This window comes from Triturus cristatus, chromosome 4_1 (assembly GCF_964204655.1).
Source record: "Triturus cristatus chromosome 4_1, aTriCri1.1, whole genome shotgun sequence".
Lineage (NCBI taxonomy): Eukaryota > Metazoa > Chordata > Amphibia > Caudata > Salamandridae > Triturus > Triturus cristatus.
In genome coordinates this window covers 344,854,534-344,880,857 of record NC_140585.1, presented here as the reverse complement: position 1 = coordinate 344,880,857, position 26,324 = coordinate 344,854,534, and positions in this window count along the sequence as shown.

The window sequence follows — 26,324 nt, the reverse complement described above, 5'->3', positions numbered from 1 at the left end:
GTTCTGGACATCTGTCAAGCTGCGTCATCGTCAATGTTCACAAAACACTATCGCCTTCTTAGCCAAGTCCGGCTGAAAGGGCAGTTTGACTGTTTGGTCCTGCAAGATTTCCTGGTTTGATTACATCCACATCCCTGATTAGTGTCTCCATAGCAGATCTCCCGGACTCTGCCTACATCCACTATGTTTGCCTGGGATTACGGAGTTTGCATGGTTATTTTGCTTCCTGTTCATTTTGCCTTAAGTTTTATTTTGCCTTAGTTTATTCTTGCCTTTGAGTTTACTCTGCCTGAGTTTAGCAGTTTTGTACTCCTTTGCTCCGGTTTCCTGTCTGACCTATGCTCCGTTAGGAGCTGCTCGCTTCTTTCTCGCCCACTCTTTCCTGCCCCCCTCCCAGGACCTACTTAATGGAGGCTGAAATCTGACTCCATTAGGCAGATCCCTGATTGATTTCTCTGTAGAAGGTCTCCTGGACTCTCCCTACGTTCACTGTGCTTGCCTGGTTTTTCCGAGTTTGCCTGGCATAGACTTTTTTTGCTTACTGTTCATTTTAATCAACGGTAGGACCGTTCACCTACCACAGCTGTCTCTTCACCTGCAAATCAGAACCTCCCTCCCCCACATAAACCAGCACCACCCCCACTTCACCAACCATGACCTCCCTGGAACCACTCCAATGCCTTCTGCTCAACGCCCGATCTCTCTGCAAATCCGCAAACGAAGTCTGGGACACCATCTCTACCCTCGTCCCTGACGCAATCTTTATCACATAGACCTGGCTTAACCCCTGCCCGGCATCACCACCACAATGCCCAATGGCTACAAGATGACACATCGAGACCGCACAAACAAACACGGAGGAGGCATCACCATCATCCACAAAGAAACAAAATGCGGCACCACCTCCGAAGACAACACTACACTTCAACTTCCAACTTCGTACCGACGACAGAACTACCAGCAGAGGCACCCTCGCCTACAGACCCACAGGACCATGCACCGGCTTCTGTAACGCCATCATTTACTTCGCCCCACTAGCTGTCCAACCTCTACATCTTCCTCGGATAACTCAATTTCCACCTTGATGACGCCACAGACACTAACTCCGTCAACTTCCTGGAACGCAGGAGCAACATCAGCCTCACCTAACTGCTCACTGACCCCACACACAGAGCAGCACACACACTGGATGAGATTTGCAAGGCCAGTGACAGAGTCACATATAGCCATTACACAGAACTCACCTGGACCGACCACTCCATCATCCGTTTTACCATTTTAGGATCACCATGCATTGCCACCAGCCACCCCAATGCCCCCTTCTGCAGCTGGAACAAAGTGATTTAGAATCAATGGGTAGACGCCCTCAACACCACCAAGCCCGACCCCACAACCAACCTGGAACAAACAGTCCAAAACCTCGCCACTTGGATCACCAACGCCGCCTACCGAGTCGCTCCCATCAAACAAGTCAAGACCCGTAGATCCAAACAAGTCAGCTGTTACACGCTAGAACTCAGGACAATGAATCACACCTGCAAACAACTGGAGAGAAGATGGCACTGCAGCAGGGACACTTTTTTTATTTTTTTTATTTGTCGGATTTGTATGGCGCATAGCTGCCCCAGCAACGGGGCGTCCCAGCGCGACCAAAAACAATGAGGGTGGCCGGCAGGAAGGCAGTTAGATGTGAATCGGGAAACGCCAGGTCTTAATGGCTTTTTTCGAAAAACAAAATGACTCTGGATCTCTCTGATCGAAACCGGAAGCAGATTTCGGAGTAGCAGCACAAGACTACGGAACGAGCAGCCTCCAGCTCTCGCTCTCAGGACACGAGGGACATTCACTAACACCTGGTCAGCCAATCTAAGAGACCGCCACGGCACATAGAACTGTAGCAAATTGGACAGGCCCAAGGGAGCCTGTTGAGTAAGAATCCTATGCGAAACGCAAAGAGTTTTAAACTGGATTCGCTTTTCAACAGGCAGCCAGTGTAACTTGGGCAGGACATGGGAAACTGAACAGAATCTCGGCAATGCGACCAGAATACATGCAGCAGCGTTCTGGATTCTCTGCAGGCGCTTAATACAAGACTTGTTGGTCCCAAGATACAGAGAATTACCATAATCCAGCCTAGACAGGATTATCGCTTGGATAATGGTCTGACGCACCCTTGGGGGGAAAAAAACTAGCAGAGGCTTCAAGCCACGCAACAGTCCAAAACATGTCCCTGCCATGGCTTTAGCTTGTGTATCGAAGGTAAGCCCACTGTCGATCCAGACCCCCAGATTCTTGACTGCCTCCTTAGGCACAGGGGCCGGTTTGAGGCTGTCTGGCCAACACTGCTCGGACCATAAGTCTCGGTCTTTCCCAAATAACAGCACCTCGGACTTACTGGCATTCAGCTGCAAGCAATTAGTTGACATCCAGCCTGCAACCTCTACCAGATCCTCCTTAAACCTTCCCAAACTAACAGACAATACAGACTGAGCAACCTTCAAGTCAGCCTTCAACAAATACCACCAGTAACTCAAAGATGCGAAAAAAGACACCCTAGCAAACCACATTGAAGCAAGCACCCCACACCAAGGAACTCTAAAGCAATGTCAGGGAGTTCTCCTGCCCTACGGCCACTTAGAACACAATCCCTTTTCACAGGAACTCTGCGACGCTCTAGTGGACCATTTCCACAAAAATATATCAACCATCTACAAGAACTATGAGCCACAACACACTGACCACCACATTCTCCTCACACTATCTGAAGCCGCCCCTGATCAGCCACTCACCGCATGGGAACAGCACACCAAACATAACCCCACAGCTATCATGAACTCCATCCACTCAGCGGCACCCACGGACCCCTTCCCCCACACCCTCTTCTACAGGGGAGGCTAGGATATCAGCCAACATCTCATCACCATCCTCAATGCATCCACCACAGCCACCTATCCAGATGCATGGAACACACATATCTCAGACCTCTCCTCAAGAAACCCTCTGCCAACCCTACCAAAGTCCTCAAGAACACCATTAACCAGTAGTTTACCGAACACCTGGAGAGAAACAACACGCGGAACACCACTTAATCCAGCTTTCCCACCAACCACAGCACCAAGACTGCCCTGTTTGCCACCACGGACGACATCTGCACCCTCCTTAACAGAGGAGAATCGGCAGCCCTTATCCTCCTCGACCTCTCTGCAGTGTTCAACACTGTATCCCTCCACACACTCATCAAGAGACTACACCACAATAGGATCCAAGGAGATGCCCTCAGATGGATCACATAATTCCTCATGGGATGTACTCAGAGAATCTGCCTACTACCCTTCACCTCAGAACTCAAGCGCACCTTCTACAGCATCCCTCAAAGTTCATCTCTCTTCAACCCCTACATGACACCTCTAGCAGACATTGTCACAACCCACGACCTCAACATCATATCCTACACCAACGACACCCAGCTTATCCTCTCACTCTCAGAAAACTCCACCACCATGCAGGCCAACTTCCACAACTGCATGAAGAATGTCACTGACTGGATGAAGATCAACTTTCTGAAATTCAACACTGACAAGACTGAAGTGCTGATCTTAGGCAACAACACATCTCCTTGGACCTACACCTAGTGGCCAGCTGATCTCGGACCCACTCCCACACCAACAGAACACGCCTGCAACCTCTGCATCACCCTGGACACCAAACTCACCATAGAGCGACAGATCAAGGCAGTCTCCTCCACCTGCTTCCACACTCTCTGCATGCTCAGAAGAATCTTCAAATAGCTCCCCATCGGCACAAGGAAACTGTTACTCAAGAACTAGTCACCAGCCAGCTGGACTACAGCAACTCACTGTATACAGGAACCTCCACTGAACTCATGAGGAGTCTACAGATGATACAAAACTTGGAGGCCAGACTCATCCTCAGCCTGCCCGAAGGGACTCACATTACCCCACACCTCCGGAACCTCCACTGGTTCCCCGTCCAGAAAAGATGGCAATTCAAGATGCTGCCACACGCCTACCAATGTTATGGTTATCTTCTTTTTAACCAAAATAAACATATTTATCTATCAATCTACTTCGTAGAGCCATTATCAACAGAGTCTGTACCAACCAATTCTCTAGCAAACCCATCAAACCCCATCACCAGTGATCTGAAAACTGTTCTAGAATAAGGTTTCAACATACATCACATCTGATATAGTTCCTCATTTTACCATGTCCATTCAAACTAATCAATTTCATATAGAAGCCCTGTTTTCATTTTAATAGTCAAACTGGTGCCATACCTCAGAGTGGCATAGCAAGGGTGCCATGAGCCCTAGAGAAAGCAAGGAAAATGGATCATGAATTGATGCTTGGGTAGTAAAATCAGAAAAATTAGGTTCAATATGCCCCCTCGGACTTCTGGCACTCTACCACTGCACCTGATGCACTACAGATAGCTACACCGTTAGTCACACTTTCAAAAAGAGATGTTCACAGACGTCCTTATTCATAATTATCATCCTGTAGGGAATGTTGAGAATGGCACTGTTATTTGTTTCCATTCGATGTTCATTCACAGAAAATATTAAAAAGGAAGGTTTGGCCTCACAATAGTTTTGCTTTGCACGACCAAAATAGCAGTTTAAAACTGCCTACATAGGCTGCAATGGCAAGTCTGAGACATGTTTAAAGGGCTATTTAAGTGGGTGGCACAATCAGTACTTCAGGCAACACTAGTCCATTATTCAAAGCTGTACCCCCATACCTTAGATTTTGTGTGCTTCAATTATGGGGCCACACAATTAATCCGTACCTTTTAGACCAATGAAGGCCAATTATTCACTTACATTATTCTCCCAGTGGCTCCTCACTCTTAGATGATAGCTATGATGCTCACATGATAAACATGCATGTCACAATATATACTGGCACACATGTGACAAACAGACAACCATATCATTAATAAAAGTTCTTCAAAAGTGAAACTTGTTGCTGTGAATCATTCAGTGAGACCAGACAGTGCATTTATCAAACAATGTAAATGAAAAATCATAGTAATGACACTCATAGGCAAAACAATAAGACATAAAAATTCCGTCAAGTCAACATTACTTGACGACACATAGATTGATTAATTATGTGCGATGCTATTTATATATACATGAGTAAGTGTTCAACATATATCGTCACACAGTACTGTTATGGAAACAACATTTGTGAAAAGGTGTCCAACATAAACAGTGAAAACTTTCAGTTTACATCACTGGGGGTATAATATTTTCCTCCAAGTCAGAGGTCCTACAGGTACGATGCGGCTCTATGTGGTAGGGTTTCATTAGTTTTTCAGTTCATGCTTTTGTAGGTCTCGGAGGTATAAATGCTTCCCTTGACCGTTCTCTGGCTATCTTTATCCTTGTGTAGGGATATCTGCCCTCTGACCACGTTTTAAATACGCCAACGTGTTTCAACCTTCACAGTGGGCCTAATGAGGTCATTCAAGGTCTTCTTCAGGGCTGGGGTATTTACTGGTGTAGGACAAGTGTATGTATAATCAGCCATTCTCAGGCCCGCCTGTGATCCTAGTTATTGTGGGTTGCTGCATTTGGAGGCAACGCTCCCCCTTAGATGTGACAAATGTGATTTGGAAGGCAGCACTTGTTCTCCTTAATGCAATGCGATCTTGTTTGAATCTTATCAAAGTAGAATGCCTGTGACGGTGTGTCTGTGAATTCTGCCTTGTGCTTTCAGGGTGTTAATTGCTATTTCTTCTCCTTTTCGAGCAGCACGCTGGTTGGCTGGCGGTGCGGCCAGTCGCAGTTGCACTTGGTGACACACGCAACAAGTTTTGACCTTCTCAGTGGGCCTAATGAGTTAATGAAGATCTTCCTCAGGGCTGTGTATTTACTGGTGTAGGACACGTGTATGTATCATCAGCCGTTCTCGGCCCTGCCTGTGATCAGAGTTATCTCGGGTTGCTGCATGGGGGCAATGCTCCACCTTAGATGTAAGAAACGTTGTGCATGCATGAGGGGCGTGGCTTTGGAGCCGTTGGTGATGGCCGCTGATTTCGGGAGCTCCGCGGCGACGTAGACAGTGGAGAGCTTCCAGGCTTCTTTTCTTCTGTTTTGGGTCGCAACATCGACATGTCCTTAGTCGGAATACCTCAGCTATCGGTGTGAGGAATAACGGAGAGTTTCCATGCCGTTAAGGTGATTTTATTTCCAGAAATGCAGTCAGTCAGAACAACGGCCGCCATTTTGTTTTTTGTGACGATAGTTTACTGATGCGTTCGTCACCCTTTTTATCAGTACCATTCACTACGAGACTGATATTATAATATATGCACAAAGGTTTTTTCTTCATGTATGGTGTAGCTTCCGGGTTTTCTTTGTGACAAATTATTGGAGTACCTCCCGCAGAATCTTTTTTCTTCAGTTTTTCGTTCTCCTTTCATCAACGCTCTGTGGCAGACTTTTTCCAATTTTGACAGATATTGTTGTCTGAATCATCTCTACCTGGGACCGTCTCTTCCGTCATCAAAAGAAACTTTGTCTTCTGTTTCTCCATGGCAATGCCGCGCGGTGCTCGCAGTGGCGCCCGCGCTGGGGCTCACCAAGTTATCTCCTCGCCACTGGCTGACAACAATCCTTTTAATGTCCTACGGGACACTATGGATGAAGCTTCTCCAGAGTCCTCCGATCATAAATCCTCCTCTTCGGCGGATACTCGCCCCAAACAACTCTCCAAATTACCTACAGCTCCGCCCTCTGGCAAACGGGCAAAAATTAACCCCCCTTCTCCTACTAATCCATCCTCTTCAGTCTCTATGGAGCTTCTCCTTGAGGAAATTCGTGCTTTGAAGCCGTATATGGAAGAAACTAATTCGCGCCTACAAAGCCTTGAAGACAACTGGTCTCACACCGTCCAGAGAGTTGTGGTCCTTGAACAAAGAGTTGACGCGTCCGAAGATACCCTACAGCAAGTACCCCTATTACATACAGAAGTTGATCGACTCAAACAACAAGTCGAACAATTGGAAAACCGCAACAGGCGCAACAATTTACGTATTTATGGTTTAGCTGAAGGCCTTGAAGGTTCCAATCCAATTTCATTTTTTCAGTCATTCTTACCGTCTCTTCTTGGTCTTCCTGAATCTCCTCCTTTGAACATTCAACGCGCTCACCGTTTGGGCCGGTTGTCTGCTTCTTCCTCCTCCTCAGCGAGACCTCGAGGTACTATTCTATATTTTTTGGAATATACGGACCTCCTCAAAGTACTCCAAGCTGCCAAACAAAAAGGAAAGATCTCTTGGCAAGGCTCCAATCTATTTTTTACTCAAGACTATGCCAAAGTGACTGCAGATCGTCGGAAAAAATTCCTGGAAATGAGACCTGCTCTTCGAAGTCTTAATGCGAGATATGGTCTTTTTCATCCATGCCTTTTTAAAGTGACATATAATAACAAGACTGTCTCTTATGAAGATCCAGCTGTTCTCCAACAATTTTTGAATAACTGTCGTCATGAGTCTATGGATGTCTCCAGATTATAATTATTTTTCTTCCCTCATGTAGAATGTTAGCTGTTTTACTGTATATGGTTTATTGTTCCACTTCGTTAACATCTGTATTTGGTCTTTTTTCCCCTTAGTTTTGGATACTTGGGCCCCTGTTTGTTATCCTCTTCAATTTTCCTGGATGCCGCCCTCCCTGCCGTCGTTGCCCTGTGGTTTCCCGTTCGGCGTTTCATTTCCCTGATGTGGTTCCAACACCCTCATCCTTTCTTGTTCTCCTGTGGTATGTCTTTTGCCATTGTGTTCTTATGTTTATGGAATTGGTTTTGTATGCTTTCTCGCTTTCTTCTCCTTATTCTATTCTCCTCTCTTACTCCTTCTTTCTTTTCTCAGTATCATTGTTTCATTCTTCCTTCTTTTACTCTTACCTATTGCTTTTTTCTTTCTTCTTCTCTCTCTCTCGGGGTTCAGTTTCTTCAATCTATCTTTTATCTTTTTTCCTTATTTGTTCATACCTCTTTCATTCTCGTTTCATCTCTGTATTCTTTGATTTTCTTCCCTTTTCAATATAATGTGTTTTATGGTAGTTCCTTGGTCGTTTTTATTATATTATGTATCTACTTTTCTTTCTTGTGTTTGATACTATCTCTTCTCCCTGCAATGCTTTGTCTTTCCTTTCTTTACTATTGTAAGGTTACTATCCAATTTTTCCCTATTTATGCTTTTCCGTTTTCCTTTTATTTACATTTTTCTCCTTCTATGTGAATGACTTTGAATATTTTATCCTGGAATGTTAAAGGTCTTGGGTCACCTATTAAACGCCAAAGAGTTTTATCTCATGTAGCAAATTTAAAAGGGGATATTGTTTTACTACAAGAAATTCATGTTAAAGATACTGAAATTCCTAAATTGCGTCGCAATTGGGTTGGTCATGTGTTTGCCTCTCCTGGTTCTGGGAAGCGCAATGGCGTTGCCATTCTATGCCATAAGAAGCTAGATGTTCAGCTTGTCAATCAAGATAACGATACAGATGGTAGGTGGGTAGCAGTTTCTTTGCTGATTAATAAAGTTCCTTTGACTATTATTAATATTTATGCTCCCACTGTTCCTGACAAAGTCTTTTGGCCCCATATTCTCTCCTTACTTATGCAAGTCACCGATGATTATCTAATTTTGGGTGGAGACTGTAATATGGTTGTAGACCCCTTTTTGGATAGAAGATCTGACTCTAGATTCTCCCCTTCCCACATGCATTCTTTGTTTACATCCACTATCTCCCAAAGAGCCCTTGTTGATTCGTGGAGGCTCTGCCACCCTACTCTTAGAGAGTATACCTTTTACTCACCCCCTCACTCTTCCCAGTCCCGGTTAGATTATATTTTCATTTCCAAAGCCCTCACTCAGCTAATTACTCACTCAGACATAGGTTCTATCCTAATTTCTGATCATGCTCCAGTCTCCTTAAGCCTGGAATTACTCCCCCCCGTGAAAGGCACTAGGAGATGGAGGTTTAATAATTCTCTTTTACTGGACCCACAATTTCCACCAGCTTTTATGGATTTTGCCTCTTCATTTTTTGTAGAAAATGACTCACCTCAGTTAACTCCTTCCCTTATTTGGGACACTTTTAAAGCCGCCTCTAGAGACTTCATTATTGCATTTGTTGCCCGTAAACGTCGTAAAGCCTCTCAATCAGCCCAATCTCTTAACACACAAATTAAACAATTAGAACACTCCTTTTACCTTTCTAAGAAACAATCCGACTTAGATAATCTTATTAAGGCTAAGCTCTCCTTTAACAAAATTTCCACTGATTCTGCCAATCTATTTTTACTTAAGTCTAGTGCTAAGTATTATACTGCCCAAAATAAAGCCGGTAATCTTTTAGCTAGATACCTCAAAGTCAGGAAGGAACGTACTAAAATTGAATCTATTGTTACCTCCTCTAATGTTAAGGTCCATAAAGATGAAGATATTTTGGCCGAATTTACGGATTTCTATCAGCGTCTATATACTCCGGAATCCTCCCCAACCGTATCCGATATTACTCGTTATTTATCGTCCATTGCCCCACCTTCCTCCTCAGAAGTTGATTTTTCCCCTTTAGAGGCTGACATTACTCGCAATGACATTTTGGAGGCTATCCAAACTCTGAAGAGGGGTAAAGCCCCTGGCCCTGATGGGTTTACTATAGAATTTTACTCCCATTTCTCCTCCTTACTTCTTCCTAGGATTCACCAACTATTCTCATCCTTTATAACTTCCCAAAGATCAGAAGGTACCTTTCAAGAGGCCCTTATTTGTCTTCTCCCCAAGGATGGTAAAGATCACACCTTTTGTAAGAATTATAGGCCCATTTCCTTAATTAATTTAGATTACAAAATTTTTGCCAAGATCCTTGCCCTTCGTTTAGAAAAAATTCTCCCAAAATTAATTGCCAAAGAACAATGTGGATTTATCAAAGGACGTCACTTATCTGATAATACCCGTCTCTTCTTTAATGTTTTAAGTAAATCGCACTCTCATAAGTCGTCATTGGCAGCTATTGCATTGGACGCTGAGAAAGCTTTTGATAGAGTCAATTGGCAATTTATTTTTTCCTCCCTTTCCTGGTTTGGTTTCGGTCCTAAATTTCTTTCTTATGTCTCAATGCTTTATTCTTCTCCTAGATCCTTTATTCTAGCTAATGGCCTTGTTTCCTCTTCCTTTCCGCTTCTCCGTGGGGTTCGACAGGGATGCCCGCTGTCCCCACTCTTATTTATATTAGCATTAGAACCCTTTTTAACTAAAATTCGTATGAACGCTGATATTTCTGGTTTCCCTTATGGTTCTACACAGTTAAAGATTTCCGCATACGCAGATGATATTTTATTATTTCTCTCGAATCCCCATACATCTCTTCCAGCATTTTTATCAGAAGTCTCGAACTACGCATCAGTGTCTGGATATAAGCTTAATGTTGACAAGTGCGAAATTCTTCCTCTTAATAAATTTTGTTTTCATGCCGATTTTTTAACCTCTTCCTTTAATTGGAGCCCGAACAAAATCAAATATCTTGGTCTTTGGTTTACACCTTCTATTAAGGACACAGTGGCTTTGAACTTTAAAAATTTACTTACTGCTCTCACTACCTCTACGAATCAATGGCATCCTTTGTTCCTATCTTGGTGGGGTAGACTAGATTCTATCAAGATGATGTTGGTTCCTTTAGTTTTGTTTCTTTTGTCGAATCTTCCGGTTCACATTCCTAAGTTCTATTACAAGACTATCTACTCCATTTTATCTAAATTCTTATGGCAAAACAAAACGGCCAGAATGTCTTTCTCTAGACTCAGATCTCCTAAACACTTAGGTGGTGTTAACTTTCCTGATTTTTCGTCGTATCATACTTCCTTTTTCCTTGCTCACTCTGCTTTTTTCATCTCTGATCATACTTCTGACCCCTCTTCTTGTCCTCTATGGGTAGAGGTTGAGTCTTCCTTTTTTCAACCTTTTACGTTTGAAGAATTTGTTTCATTGTCACAAGCTCCAAAGAAATTTTCTCTTCCTATTCTCCAACATGTTTGCAAGACCTTTCAACCTATTATTTTACATAACCTAAATGACCGTGCTCGTTTTTTACAATCCCCTATTTGGTATAACTCCCTTATCAAGATTAAAAATAGATCTATCTTTTGGAACGATTGGCTCTCCCTAGGTCTCAAATGGACTCATCAACTCTTTCATGATGGTTCTTTTATTTCCTTTTCTGTTCTTCAGGATCGTTTCTCTCTCCCTCTTTCTTCTCACCCTAAATATATTCTATTAAAATCGGCGGCTCAGGCTACTCTGGATGCCCTTACGGATACTTCCATTCAACACAATTCCTCTCTCATTTCCTTACCATCTTTGCACTCTTCTCCATCGGCTTCTCAAATCTATAAAAAATTACGAGATACGTCTGCTAATCGAATGAAATCTCCTGTGGAGTGTGCCTGGGAATCAGATTTAGGGGATTGTTTTCCTCTTACTACTTGGGATAACATTTGGAACAAAATAAGGAAATCATCTAGAGCGGCGAATACAACCCAAACGCTATTTTTTATATACAATCGACTTTTAATTACTCCATCCAAACTACACCTCATTGACCCCTCTATACCGTCCAGCTGTTGGTCCTGTTCGGCTTTAGTGGCTGATCTTAACCATATGTTGTTTATTTGCCCTGCTGTTCATCTTTTTTGGGGCAAAGTGTGGCGACAAATTAATTCCATTTTTTCTACCAATTTCCCCTTTTCTTTTTCTCATATTTTTCTTGGGAGTCTCTCACAAATATGGTCCCCCTCCAACACTGATACCTCCATTGTTGACCTCCTTCTTGCTGTGGCGTTTCAACAAATTACGAAAGCTTGGAAAGATACTTCCCTTATTTCCTATCAAGCATGGTGGTATGGGGTTTGTTATAACCATAGGCTAGATAGAGCATATGTCTAGCCTATCTCCCTTGCGATTAAAAGAGACCTATTATGGCTACCCATTACCTCTTTTCTAAATTTGTCTGCCCAATCCATTCCCTTACACAACCCCTGCAGAGAAGAAGTATCTAAACCTCCTTGATGTTTTTTGTTCTTATTAATAATTCTGATAGTATTATTATAGGTAACTTTGCCAATTTGCTTTATCTCTTGTTACATAATAATTCCTGTATTATGAAATCATATTTGTTCCTTATACTACCACTTATTTAATATATTGTTGTAATATGCTTTTGATGATATCCCTTTTTCTTTCCCTCTTTTCTTCTTTCTCTTTCTCTCTCTACCTCTTCCATTGCTCTGATCTGATTTATAATGTATTTGTTATCATATATGTATATTATTATTGTATTGCAACTTTTTTCATTCTTCAATAAAATCCTCTTTAAACTTAAAAAGATGTAAGAAACGTTATAATTGGGAAGGAGGCACTTATTCTCCTTCACACAACGCAATCCTGTTTGAATCTTATGAAAGTAGACACCTCTGACGGTACTTCCATGAATTCCGCCTAGTTCTTCCAGGGTGTTAGTTCCCGTTTTGTCTCCTTTTTGTGCAGCGCTGGCCTGCTTGCAGTATGGTCGGTCGAGAGTCCCGTTCCCAATCTATACCACCTCAACAGGATCACTCCACGTAACGGCAGGCATCACTAGTAGCATTTCATTTGCTGGCCCTGGGAAAATGTAGTACTACTTTACTAGGACTTATAAGTAAATTAAATATGCAATTGGGAGTAAAGCAATTGTACTATGTTTAGAGGCAAGAGCACTTTAGCACTGGTTAGCAGTGGTAAAGTGTACAGAATCCAAAGGCCAACAAAACAAGATCAGAAAAATAGGAAGGAGTAAGGCAAAATGTTTAGGGAGAAGGCCACCTTTAGACTGACAGGTCTAACAACCTCCACACTATAGTATTTGACCGTTACCACCCTGACAAATGACGGGCCACCTGCTATACCCTAAATCAGGCTCTAAGTCTCTTTCAGAAGAACCTAGTCCATGCCCAACCACCTCCGTTCACAGTCTGTGACCTCTGTGTCAGCAGGTAGATAACTCTAATAATGAATACCATAACATTGCAGCAGAAGTTCATGTTACCCATCATGCTCTGTTCTTGGCATTTAACAGTGGAAAACGACCGACTGGAAACTGAGCTGTGACAAAGAAACTCATGTCTGCTTTGGATACCAAAAACCAACAGACTACAAGAGCCATCAACGTTCACACTACACAATGGTTTGTATACACGCCTCACATCAGCGGAAGAGCTCAAAAGTAAAGCAAATTTGGATGGCTATGTAAAACAAAGTTGTAGCTGACGTGTTTTGGGAAGAGAAGATATGGAGATAAGATCCTTTACCGAAGATTAAACATCTAAAGTTGGCAGGTTCTATGTGTACGTGAGACAGCTACACGTGCCAGTCTTGCACCGTAAGACTTTTCCTGGGGCACCTTCTTTTCTGAACAAACCTTGGCGCATTGTTTGGCCGGTTATGGTTCCATGCTGGCTTTGTGCTAAGGATGGCGTGTTTAGACAGTGTCAAGGGCCTGTAGAGCTCTCAGAATAAAGAGGAAGGAGGATGATGGATCTGATGAAGTGCTGTGAAGTGAGCTGCTGAGTGGTGATCATAAGAAGAAAGACAGTTCCAGAAACACAGGCACAGAAGCGAGACGAGTAACAACAAACTAGTTCTCTGCTGTGGCAGTCTTTTGTCTCTGGCCATTGCGGCAGTGACCTCATGCATCAGCATCGGAAAGGGAGTCTGCCAAAGTTTAATTTACTCTCCAAACACACCACAATGTGTACCTGGGCAAATCTTTTCACACCTCCAATCAACGCAACATTGCAAATGGGCGGAAGTTAGAACAATTGACTCATTTATGTCATCCTGAGAGAGGCTTGTGTTCAGCTCAGCAGCACACTAATAGCATTTCCAAAGTTACTAAAATGGATCAACGGGTTAGTTAAACTGTGCGGCCCAAGAAACCTGCCGGCTACTTCCCCTGCTCATGGCCACACGTCGATCAATCTGTGGAAAATTACTTGAACACCGGATATGGAATTTTTCAATTTTTGAATAAAAAAATGTCAACTATAAAAGAAAAAAACCGAATATTTTTGTATGTAATAAATCATCAAACGTGTTTTAATAGTACATCAAAGTAGCTAAATACATTCAGCTTGCTTTATTCATTCATTTTAAAATGCCTTAATGTTTAGAAAGCAAGTTCAAACACATTTTTACTCAGCCTCCCGGTATCCTTTTACCAGGAAATCTGTTTCCTAATTCTATTTACCTCTCCTCTCCTGCTTGTTGTGACCCAGAGACTCATCAGTCAAAATCACCATTGTGTAGAGATGGGAAGGAATTATTTCCACAATTGCACTGCGCAAATGATTAATGAGACCAAATTCCCAGTAAGATTTTCGTACAATATCCGGGTTCGCGTTTCAGGTTGTATTGTAAATCTTGCTTTTATGTTTCTGTATCACGACCTAATTTTTTAAAATTATAATATCTCTTCTACGGGTGATGATGTTCCTGATTCCATTACGTTAAGGTTCATTTCATCCCTGGATCACCCTGGAACGACACCCTAAAATATGTAAGTTCTCTTTGCTATCTCACACCCTCCACTACGTAACATCTCGGACTATCCTGTACCTTTGCCGCATCACTCCATGTCTTGTGTTCTATACTGCCGCAACCACGCGCCTCTTCCACACACGCCTCTGACCTGCCCCAATTTCTGTCACAATCAGGACCGACTGAGCTACACTCACAGGCGGCGGATGAGCTGTCATTCCTGTGCCTCGGTAGGACTGATCCGACAGTCTGGCTGGCGACTAAATTTCTGAGTTTGATGGCGTAAAGTTGAATAGAGTACAACATCTTTTTTTTGGGGGGGGGGGTTTCAAGGTTTTAAAAGGGGTGACCCAGTTAAAGTCTATGAAGGCATTTTGTTTGAAGGGTGGGCAAATACCAGTAAACGGCGGTAACAGCCACCAAATGTGGGTGGCTTGACAGATATACTATATGTTCAGCAGTGATTGGTGATGGGAAAATTAGGCACAGGTGCAGCTTGTTTAATTTATTCAAGTTCACAAACCCTACAGGACTCTATCACAATGACTACATGATGTCATCAGAGGTGTCATCAATGGTGCAATTTGAGATGTCATCAGTGATATTATAAATGATGTCATGCAATGTGTCATGAGTGTTGTAATATGTGAGTCACACCAAGGCACCCAAGCACTTGTGGGTGTGGAGGTGGTTGGCCCGGCTGGGCTCACCTCTCAGTGAATAATTGTAATTTTTAAAGAAATCAGGTCACGGATACCTCGGTTATGGCCAACATTTGCACAGCGGGAGTTGACCACACACGAAGGATTGGCCATTGTTCTAACATAGAATATGATCAAACCCCCATAAACTTACTGCAAAAGCCAGCGATTAAAGATAGGTAATTTCTAAGACCTTAACTTACATTAAAAAGAAAAAGTAATTCACAAAAGCCTCTAAAGTTTATAGTGACTTTATGCTTAGGTGTTTAAATCAGACTTGAGCAAATGTTAAAAAAGTAAAAAACATGGAAATACAAGATTTACCTCTGGGTAGGTCGCCCCCCCCATCCGCACAGCGCCACCTGTGCGTCCAGCTCCCTGCTGCTGCTGAATCTGAGGCCCTCCTCCACCCGCAGGCTACCACCTGCGCCTCATCCCTGGTGGCCAGTGGTAGGCCGTAGGTAGGTTCTTGTCGTTGTGAGCATCACTGTTACTGTCTTGCACCTCTGTATTTGTGCCCCCACTGTTGTTCACTGTTTTGCCCTTCCGTTCTATGCCCCCACTGCTGTTTACTGTTTTCGCCCTTACGTTCTGTGCCCCCACTGCTGTTTACTGTTTTCGTTCTGTGCCCCCACTGTTTTCCACAGTTTTTTGCCCCTCCGTTCTGTGCCCCCACTGCTGTTTACTGTTTTCGCCCTTACGTTCTGTGCCCCCACTGCTGCTTACTGTTTTCGTTCTGTGCCCCCACTGTTTTCCACAGTTTTTTGCCCCTCCGTTCTGTGCCCCCACTCCTGTTTACTGTTTTCGCCCTTGCGTTCTGTGCCCCGCTGCTGATTACTGTTTTCGCCCTTACGTTCTGTACCCTCACTGCTGCTTACTGTTCTCGTTCTGTGCCCCCACTGTTTTTCCACAGTTTTTGCCATTCCGTTCTGTGCCCCCACTGCTGTGCACTGTTTTTCGTTCTGTGCCCCCCTGTGCCCCTTCAGATTTCTGTACCCCTTCGCCCTCCCGTTTCCCGCCACTGTGTCCCCTGCGCCCCCCCCTTGCTGACCATGCCTCCCAGCTGTTCCTCCCTCCCACCTTCTCATATATGGCAGCCGCTGTGCGGCCGCGCCGAAGGCGCGTCCAAGGCAAGCCCGTCTGCGCCCGTCCGCGCCTGGACCGCGCCCAGCGCCAGAACCCCTGGCCCCTGCATCCGCCATGAAGACCGCCGCCGATACGACGCCAGCACCCTCATCGCTTTCAACCCAGGACGGACCTCCACCTGCTTCAAAGCCACCCCGAAATGCACCCAGGGTCCCTTCACCTGCCAGAACTGCAGCTTCACCTGCCTCGGAGACTCCGAGACTCCCGCCAAGAAGGACCTCAACCATCTCCGGTGCATCCTACTAAACACCCGCTCCGCACGCAAACACGCCATCGAGCTCTGGGACCTACTCGACACCTCATCACCGGACGTCGCCTTCCTGACAGAGACCTGGATGAATGAATCCTCCGCACCCGACATTGCCATAGCCATCCCCGATGGCTACAAGATCACCCGCAGAGACCGCACCAACTGAATCGGAGGAGGAATCGCCATTGTCCACAAAGACACCATCAGGGTCTCGACCAGCACCGACGACACTCTCAGCACCGCCAAACACATGCACTTCCAGATCCACACGGATCCCAACACTGCCATACGAGGCACCCTCATCTACAGACCCCCCGACTCCATCGCCGACTTCATCAGCACGCACGCCCTGACCTCCACCGACTACATCCTCCTCGGAGACCTGAACTTTCACTTGGAGAACAACAACGACAGCAACTCCTCCACTCTGATCGACAACCTCGCCAACCTCGGACTGAAACAGCTCGTCACGACGCCGACCCACATTGCCGGACACACGCTCGACGCCATCTTCTCCTCAAGCTCCCACGTCCCCTGCAGCCACTCCTCCGAACTCACCTGGACCGACCACCACTGCATCCATTTCTCCTTCCGGAAACCCACCGCACACCACAGCACCCTACAGATCCCCCGTAGATGCTGGAGCAAAGTCACCATAGACCAACTCCAGACAAACCTCGCACTCAGCCCACCCACCGACCCCTCCAACCCCAACGAAGCCGCCTGCAATCTCAGACGATGGATGGACGACTGCGCCAACACCTTAGCCCCGCTGAAAAAACACAACCTACAAAAACACCAGCAAGAGAGCTAGCTGGTTCACCCCAGAACTCCTAGCATCCAAGTGCACCTGCCAGAAACTGGAGAACAAATGGCACAGTGAGAAGACGCTGGACAGCCGCACAGCCCACAAAGACGCCATCCGCAACCACCATCACCTCATCAGGTTCGCCAAGAGGACCTCCTTCAAAGACCGCCTTGACAACAACGCACACAACAGCAAGGAGCTTGTGAAGGAACTCTCCAACCCCAGCTCAACACCAACGACATCCCGCCGATGCAAGCCCTGTGTGATTCCCTCGTCACCTTCTTCCATCGCAAGATCGCCGACATTCACGACAGCTTCGACTACCGGACGAACCCAACAGGCCCGACACAACAGAACCCGCCGCACCCCAACGACCACAACCCCCTGACAGCCTGGGTCAACGTGAACACCAAGGACACAATCAAGACCATGGGCACAATCCTCTCGGGCTCCCCATCAGACCATTTTCCACACCACATCTTTTTTTTTTTTTAAGTTTTCGAAAACCTTTATTTCAGCATTCCACAATCATACATCCTCTTGCCTACAACCTCACGGGCCGGCTATAGTAGACAGTTTATCAAAATATCAAACCACCTTGTACACAGCCAATCTGCCGACAACGCGGGGGTCCGGCGGCACACCTATATATACCGTACCGAATGTCAGTCATGTGAAATACATTGCAATCACAAGCCGTGAGATGAGTGTTCGCCCATTAGGCACATCCGTTCTATGTATCACAAGCTATCAACAAACATGGGGCACGAACGCACAGGAACACATCAGCCCACTAGAGGTCATTTGAGTCGCAATCACTCTGGGCATGCAAACATAGCACCCTGCGAAACTAGTCCCCCCTTGTCTCTTCTCCACTACAGCAAAGCCGCACCGAGCACCTGCTAGTCGGATGCAATACCAGTCAGCACTACACTCGCCGGTACCTGACTCTCCCCCTCCGCGGAGTTGGTCTGCGCCGCCAGATATGCTCTAAACGGATCCCAGATGTCTTTAGCCCTGCTCTTCAATGGTTGCGTTTCGGCATAAACCGCGTTCTGGTCCTGGTAGTACAATACATCCTCTATCCACTCCTTGAATTTCGGTGCTCGACCCCTACCCCACCTACATGCAACCCGCCGTTTTGCAAGTAACAGTACAATGCTCACAAATTTACGGTGCACCTTAGGTATCGACGCTGTATGGCCCAGCAGCATCATGTGCGGGTCCAGTTCAACCACAGCCCCCACCATTGCCGTAAGCGCCGTATGGACTTTCGACCAGTAGTCAGCCACCCCCGGACACATCCAAGCCAGATGTAAAAAACCAGCCCCCTCCGAGTGACACCTTTCACATTGGTCAGTATCCGACAACCGAAATCGAAACTTTCTAACAGGAGTGTAGTACCAACGCTGTGGAAACTTATAATGAATAATACGCAATCTGCAGCTGGAAGAAATCTGGGAAGTGAGCTCACAACAATACGCCCATTGTGCCTCCGTGATGTCCCTACCCAACTCTACAATCCAACTTCTAAGCGCTTTACGGCCTTCATTCCCACCATACTCTCGAATACTGCGGTAGAGCTGAGAGACTAAGTGCTTACCATCCGTAGAAGTAAGCAGAACCTGCAACGGGCTCACAACTTCAGGTTCCTCCGGATAATGCGGTATCACCAGTCGCATCCCCTGCCTCAACCGGAGATAATAAAAGACCTCCAGCGGCGTAGGCTGATATCCCCCGAACAATTGCTCCTTCGTCTTGTACTGACCATTCACAAAGAGATCTCCCCAATATCGAATCCTTATCTTAGCACATAACCCACGAAACCCGCCTTCCTGCAATAGAGAGAGGCTCGGATGATAAACCAGCGGCAACGTCGGAGTATATAGGAGACTGAATGTCCTCCTGCGCATTATTCGCTGCCAAGCATCAATCGTACACGTCACGGTGGTGAATGGCGTCTCAATCGCAGTGACGGGACCGTGAATGATACCCTGCAATGGCAGAGGCCTGACTATCCAGTCCTCTACCACCAGCTGCGGCATGCATGGCGTAGGGGTAAACCAATGATAAGCAATGTGTACCTGCGCGCTCAAGTAATACGCATGGAAGTCGGGAACATCAAATCCCCCCTTACTGTACGGCTGGGTGATAGTCGACCAAGCCAGTCTAGGCTGTTTACCAGCCCAGAACAGTCGCAGTAACTCCGAGCGCAATGTCCGGAAGAAAAACGCACCTGGATAGTACGGAATGTTCTGAAAAAAATATAAGAAGCGAGGCAGCACCACCATTTTGATCAATGACGCCCTGCCAGCCATGGTCAATGGCAACGATATCCAGCGCGTAACATCCTCCGCCAACTTACTCATGGCTGTGCCATAATTCAAACGTAAGGTCTCTTCCCGGACCTTCGAGATTTGTACCCCTAAGTATCTGAGATCCGACTCACACCACTCAAGCGGGTAATCCAGTGAGTATCTCCTCACTGCAGTCGTCAGAGGAAAAAATTGTGATTTCTTCCAGTTAATTTGAATTCCCGACATTCTCCCGAACACCACGAATTCGCGGAGCAGTGGATTTAGGTTAGTCTGCGGATCCACCACATATAGTGTTAAGTCATCAGCATATAAGGACACGTCAATCTGCCTTTGAAAACATTTGAAGGCACTTTGCTTGTGCAGTTGTCGGATACGACATGCCAAAGGTTCAATTGCTATAGCAAACAACAGTAAGGACAGCGGACACCCTTGTCTGGTCCCCCTGGTTAATGGAATCGGATCCGACAGCTCCCCATTGATCAGCACTCTCGCTTTAGGGTCAGTATAGAGCAGTTTTATCCAAGCGACAAAGATCTTGGGAAAACCCATCCTGTACAGAATAGCGAACAGGTAATTCCACTCAACTGAGTCGAACGCCATGGTAGCGTCAAGGAATATAGCCGCGACAGGTAACTCCGGCGCTATTGTTTGAAGCAAGGAAAAAAGAGTTCGCAAATTACTAGTGGTGGATCTACCCGGAACGAACCCTGCCTGATCAGGAAGGGCAATTTTTGTCATTAACAGAGAGAGTCTAGTGGCCAACACCTTCGCCAAAATCTTGGCGTCACAATTTATCAGGGATAGCGGTCTATAGGAGTCGCATTCCGCCGCGTCCTTATCTGGTTTCAGCAGGGAGGTTATCACCACCTCTCTCATCGTTCCCGGCAGCACTCCCACCTCCAGGGACTCCTCATAAACCTCACGAAGCACAGGGACCATGATATCAATATAGCATTTGTAGAATTCCGCTGGCAAGCCATCCAGTCCGGCCACTTTACCATTATTCAAAGACATAATCGCCTCCCGTATCTCATCCAGTTCAAATGGGGCTCCCAGAAATTGCCTGTGTTCATCACTCAGCCAACATAATGCAACGTCGTCTAGGAAATCCCCAAACGGAACATCCCCACCATCCCGGGCAGTATATAACCCTTCATAATGCTCAGTGAACTGCTTTAAAATCCCCTTTGTGTCTTGATGTATAACACCACTCGATGCACGTATCTCTAATATGTGCGAGGTACCCCTTGGATGCCTAGTGATCCCCGCCAAGGCCCGACCTGGTCTCTCTCCCTCACAATATCGACGGGCCTGCCAAAATTTACCCCTGAATTTGGCCTCTCTATCTGCCTCCCGCTCGTATTGTGACAATTTTTCCCGAAATTCCTTGTGGATAGGGCCCATCGGCTCCTGGGACATTCTAGTTTCCAGCTCCTTAAGTTCGGACTCCAGTTTGGTGAGCGAGCCACGAATGGCCCTTAATACACCAAAGCTTTTTGAGATGTAATATCCCCTGACCGTCACTTTAAACGCCTCCCAGATGGTCTCAACACTGTCTACCGAGCCTTTGTTGCGCGGAAAAAAATCCGCTATCTCCTCCCCCAATTCTGTCTGAAACAGGGGATCCAATAATGCCGTGGGTTGCAAACGCCATGGCAATGCTGCCCTACCGTACCCCGGGATAGTTACCTGAGCCAGCACCGGACAATGGTCCGAATAGGACCTCGGCAAGTGCGTCACTCTACCTAGGTCTACCGCTAATCCACGGGACAGTAAGCAATAATCAAGTCTAGCCCAAGTGTTGGTATACGTTGTGAAGTGTGTCCCCTCACGGACCCCAGCATGCACAAACCTCCAGCTATCTATGAGTTCTCCTTCCTCCATTATGCCGGCCACCGCATCCCTCGCACCTCTGTTATATTGGGGGCTACCATCCGATCTATCCAGTCCAGGTGTCAATGTAATATTAAAATCCCCACCTCATATGATATGCATGGATCCTGTATTCAGAATCGCACCCCACAGTTTGGTGTAAAACGCAGGCGAGTCCACATTTGGCCCATAGCAGTTTACAATCGTAACCGTTTCAGTACCCAATCTACCCCACAACAGTACAAATCTACCCTCATCATCCGTGCGTTCTCCCAACCGCACAAACGGTATCGTATTTTTAATCAAAATCGCCGTACCTCTAGCGTACCCAGAATATGAGGAGAAACCACGCACGGCTGCCCATTTGCTTGCAAAAGTGTAAGTAGCCCGAGGTCTAAAGTGCGTCTCCTGCACTAGTGCAATGTGCACCTGATGCTGTTCTAGATAGGCCACCACCCTCCGACACTTCCTCGCATCATTCAACCCACGAACATTCCAGGTCATGACCGTTATTCTGGAATTCCGTTCTTGTTCAGTCATCCTCAGTCGACCTCACAGGTTCCGGATAGCCACCCACCTTCCAATGCGTCTTCTGCCCAGTGAACTCTTTATACCACACCTGACCCCAGCAACATCCTGCCATTGGCAACTCATCATCACCCGCGGCCACAGCACTGTGCACTTCTAGCCACTCCCTAATCCATAGCCCACCACCACCGAGCCCCGGCGTTACACTCATCTCAATGTTCAAACTCCAAACATACAAACCATTACTGTAACTCTTGTACCCACCCCCCTCCCACTGGAGCAATCCCCAACCTGCCAGCAACTTACCCCCCCCATCCCTCCCACACCCACCCCGATAACTAGGGCTAAAGCACCCCACAACCCCAAAACCGAATGCTAGGGTAATTCCCATCGGGAAACTCGTCTAGGTGGCATCACTAATCCCCCCCCATGACCGCTATCCCGAACCACACAACGTGCAGCTCAACCCGGCTATCAGGAGGGGCGTCCGGCGCTATAATCAGAGGCTTCTGGGACATGCCATCAGCAACTAGTGATTTCAATAACCCTGTAATATCAAGAGACACCTGCAACGCAGCCAGCGCAGGACCCGGCACCACAGGAGCCCCCAAAGCATCCATCCATCATGCCACATTCTCAACCCCCACAGCAGCCATACCAATACAATGAACAGTACTATGCCCTTCAGCAATAATTCACAGTCTGCACTCTGGGGCAACGCTCTGCGCTCTACATTAGTTCTGGATGCAGACCCAGCACTCTCCACTCACGGTTCACCATCCTCCAGCATCTCCTGACGAGGGTCCACTTCATCCTCCGCTCCAGCCCCCAACCTCTGAGTCCTTTTATGCTGCTTGAGAAAATCCTCCACCTGCTGTGGATTTGTGAAAAACTTCTGTCTTCCCTGGTACGTGACCCGTAGGCACGCCGGGTAGAGCAATGCGTAGTCTATTTGCAGATTTCGCAATTTTGTCTTGACTGAAAGGAATTTTCTACGTTCCTCTTGGACCAGTGGAGTAAAGTCCGGATACAGCGTGAAGGAGTTACCATCATAAGACAACGACCTCATACTTCTGGCCACTCTTAAGGCCACATCCCGATCGCGATAATTTAGCATCCGGGCTATGATCGGCCTAGGCGTCGCTCCCGGCTTTGGTCTGGGACCCAGGGCTCGATGCGCCCGCTCCACTATAAAGTGCGTAGAGAAAGCGTCTGATCCAATCGCCGCCACCAGCCTCTTCTCGACGTACTCTTCCATTTTGCCCACATTGGTCGTTTCTGGAATACCCACGATGCGTACATTGTTCCGCCTGCTTCTCGCTTCTAAATCCTCATTTTTAGCTGCGATGACACGTTGGAGATTGTCCATTCTGGATAACTGCGAAGTGTGCTGTGTCACAGTATCCTCGGAGTCCGATATGCGCTGTTCCGCCTCTTTCAAGCGATCCTCGTGCGCGTCCAGCCTGCGCACCACCGCATCCATACGCGACGAGATCCTATCCACTTTGTCCGCAATGGTCGCAAACCCTTGGCGCACCTCTCGGAGAACGTCTTGTAAATTCGTCGTCGTATCCACAGCTCCCCCAGGCGCTGCAGCCGTCTCCACCGGGTTGCGCGCCGCATCCACAGGCACTGTCGTTTTTTTACTGGCCTCAAACGTGAGTTTGGGCTGCCTGGTGTCCGTCCTGCCCATCACTATCACAGGGCCGAGCTCTCCGCTACTCCCAGCCGGCAACCAGTACAGAGACCCCCGTCTTCAGCACAGGCACGGTGACAAAGCCCCTTCCAATCCTCCTTGAGCTTTCACTTCGCCAATCTTCCCAACCCGGTGGTGAATACTTCTAGTCTTAATAGTGCTCGTCCCTCATTGCATGCAGCCGCATCCGCACCCAGTTTAGGATATTATCGCACGTACAGCTGCCCCCGCTCTACATCGGTACCTCTGACCACGTGAACTCTATCCGCTACCAGCACGCCTGACAAATCCACGCAATCCAGGCACACCAGCTGTGATCTTCACTCCCGGGGGGACAGGACGTATGCTTCTTCTCCGTTCTCCAGCGGTACCGATCATATCCCCCACCGCTCCTCAGCCCAGTGACGTCATACCATGCCACTAGCGTATGGTCTCTTCCGTACCCGAAGCACTTCTCTCTGCTCCTCTCGCAACGCCAGTGGGGGTGGGGGAGGGGGGGATAGACACCCCGTGCCCCGTCCCTAGTTCAAAAATCAACAGCCTGCACCGAGGTCCCCTCCAAGTTCCCGGCCGACTCCTTACCAGCTCCCGGCCACAGAAAGGTCTCAGGCCTCTGCAACCACTCCAGGGGAGGAAGGGGGGGGGGAGGGATGCCCTCCTGCTCAAACTCACCCGGCAGTCCGCTCCGCTAACCCGCAGGTCTTACACAGCCAAGTTGCGGCGATCCCGGGGGCCGTCACACGCCGTCTCCCTTGATCGCGGCCTTCTGCCGTTTCCACCGCCACGGCCTCGCCTCCCAGCCCGATCCAGGCCATCAGCCCAGCGTCCAAAGCCTTCACCTCCGCCGCAGCTTGCGACTCCTCTCGCATCGGCCTCACAGCAGCGAGGGTCCTCCACGGCCGCCTGTACACTCCTGCCACCTTGCTGGACCTCCACACACGATCACGGCACCCAGGTGTGCCCGGTAAGGATTATTAAGCGGATTTTTGCCGCCGGACAGCGGGAGCCCTACAGGAAGGCGTCCATTCGCTAGTGCGCCACCTAGCGTTCCCCCTTCCACACCACATCTTCAACAAAGCCGGCAGCTCCATCGCACCCCACTTGCGCAACATCATCAACCTCTCCTTCGAGACCGCAACCTTCCCAGAGAGCTGGAAACACGCCGAGATCAACGCCCTACTCAAAAAACCCAAGGCGGACTCGAGCGACCTCAAGAACTTCCGGCCCATCTCCCTGCTTCCATTCCCAGCTAAGGTCATCGAGAAGATCGTCAACAGACAGCTCACCCGCTACCTCGAAGATAACAGCATCCTGGACCCCTCCCAGTCAGGATTCCGCAGCAACCACAGCACCCAGACCGCCCTCATCGGCGCCACAGACATCATGATCCTGCTGGACAACGGCGAGACGGCGGCCCTCATCCTCCTGGACCTTTCCTCCGCCTTTGACACTGTCTGCCACCGCACACTACACACACGCCTCCACGACGCAGGGATCCGAGACAAGGCCCTGGATTGGACCACCTCCTTCCTTTCCGGCAGAACCCAGAGCGTCTGCCTCCCCCATTCCGATCCGAAGCCTCCGAGATCATCTGCTGCGTACCCCAGGGATCTTCCCTCAGCCCGACACTGTTCAACATATACATGGCTCCACTCGCACGCATCAATCAATCAATCAATCAATCAAGATATTTATAGAGCGCGCTACTCACCCGTTAGGGTCTCAAGGCACTGGGGGGGAGGGCGGGGGGGTGCCGCTACTGCTTGAGGTGCTTCCTGAAGCTGAGATGGTCCTGTGTCAGTCGAAGGTGGGAGGGCAGGGAGTTCCAGGTCTTTGCTGCCAGGAAGGAGAAGGATCTTCCTCCGGAGGTGGCTCTGCCGATCCGTGGGACGATGGAGAGGGCGTGGCTGGTGGAGCAGAGCAGGTGGATGGGGGTGTAGAACGTGAGACGTCTGTTGAGGTATTTCGGTCCCATGTTGTGGAGGGCTTTGTGTGCATGGGTGAGCAGTCTGAACGTGATCCTCTTGTTAACGGGGAGCCAGTGGAGATTTCTTAGGTGCATTGAGATGTGGCTGCGGCGAGGGATGTTGAGGATGAGACGCGCAGAGGCGTTTTGTATGCGCTGGAGACGGTTTGGGAGTTTGGTTGTTGTTCCAGCGTAAAGGGCGTTCCCGTAGTCCAGTCGGCTGGTGACGAGGGCCTGGGTGACTGTTCTTCTGGTTTCGGTGGGTGCTCGACAGCACGACCTCAACATAATCTCCTATGCCGACGACACTCAACTGATCCTCTCCCTCACCAAGGACCCCCTCACTGCCAAATCCAACCTCCACGAAGGAATGAAAGTCGTCGCCGACTGGATGAAGTGCAGCTGATTTAAGCTGAACATAGACAAGACGGA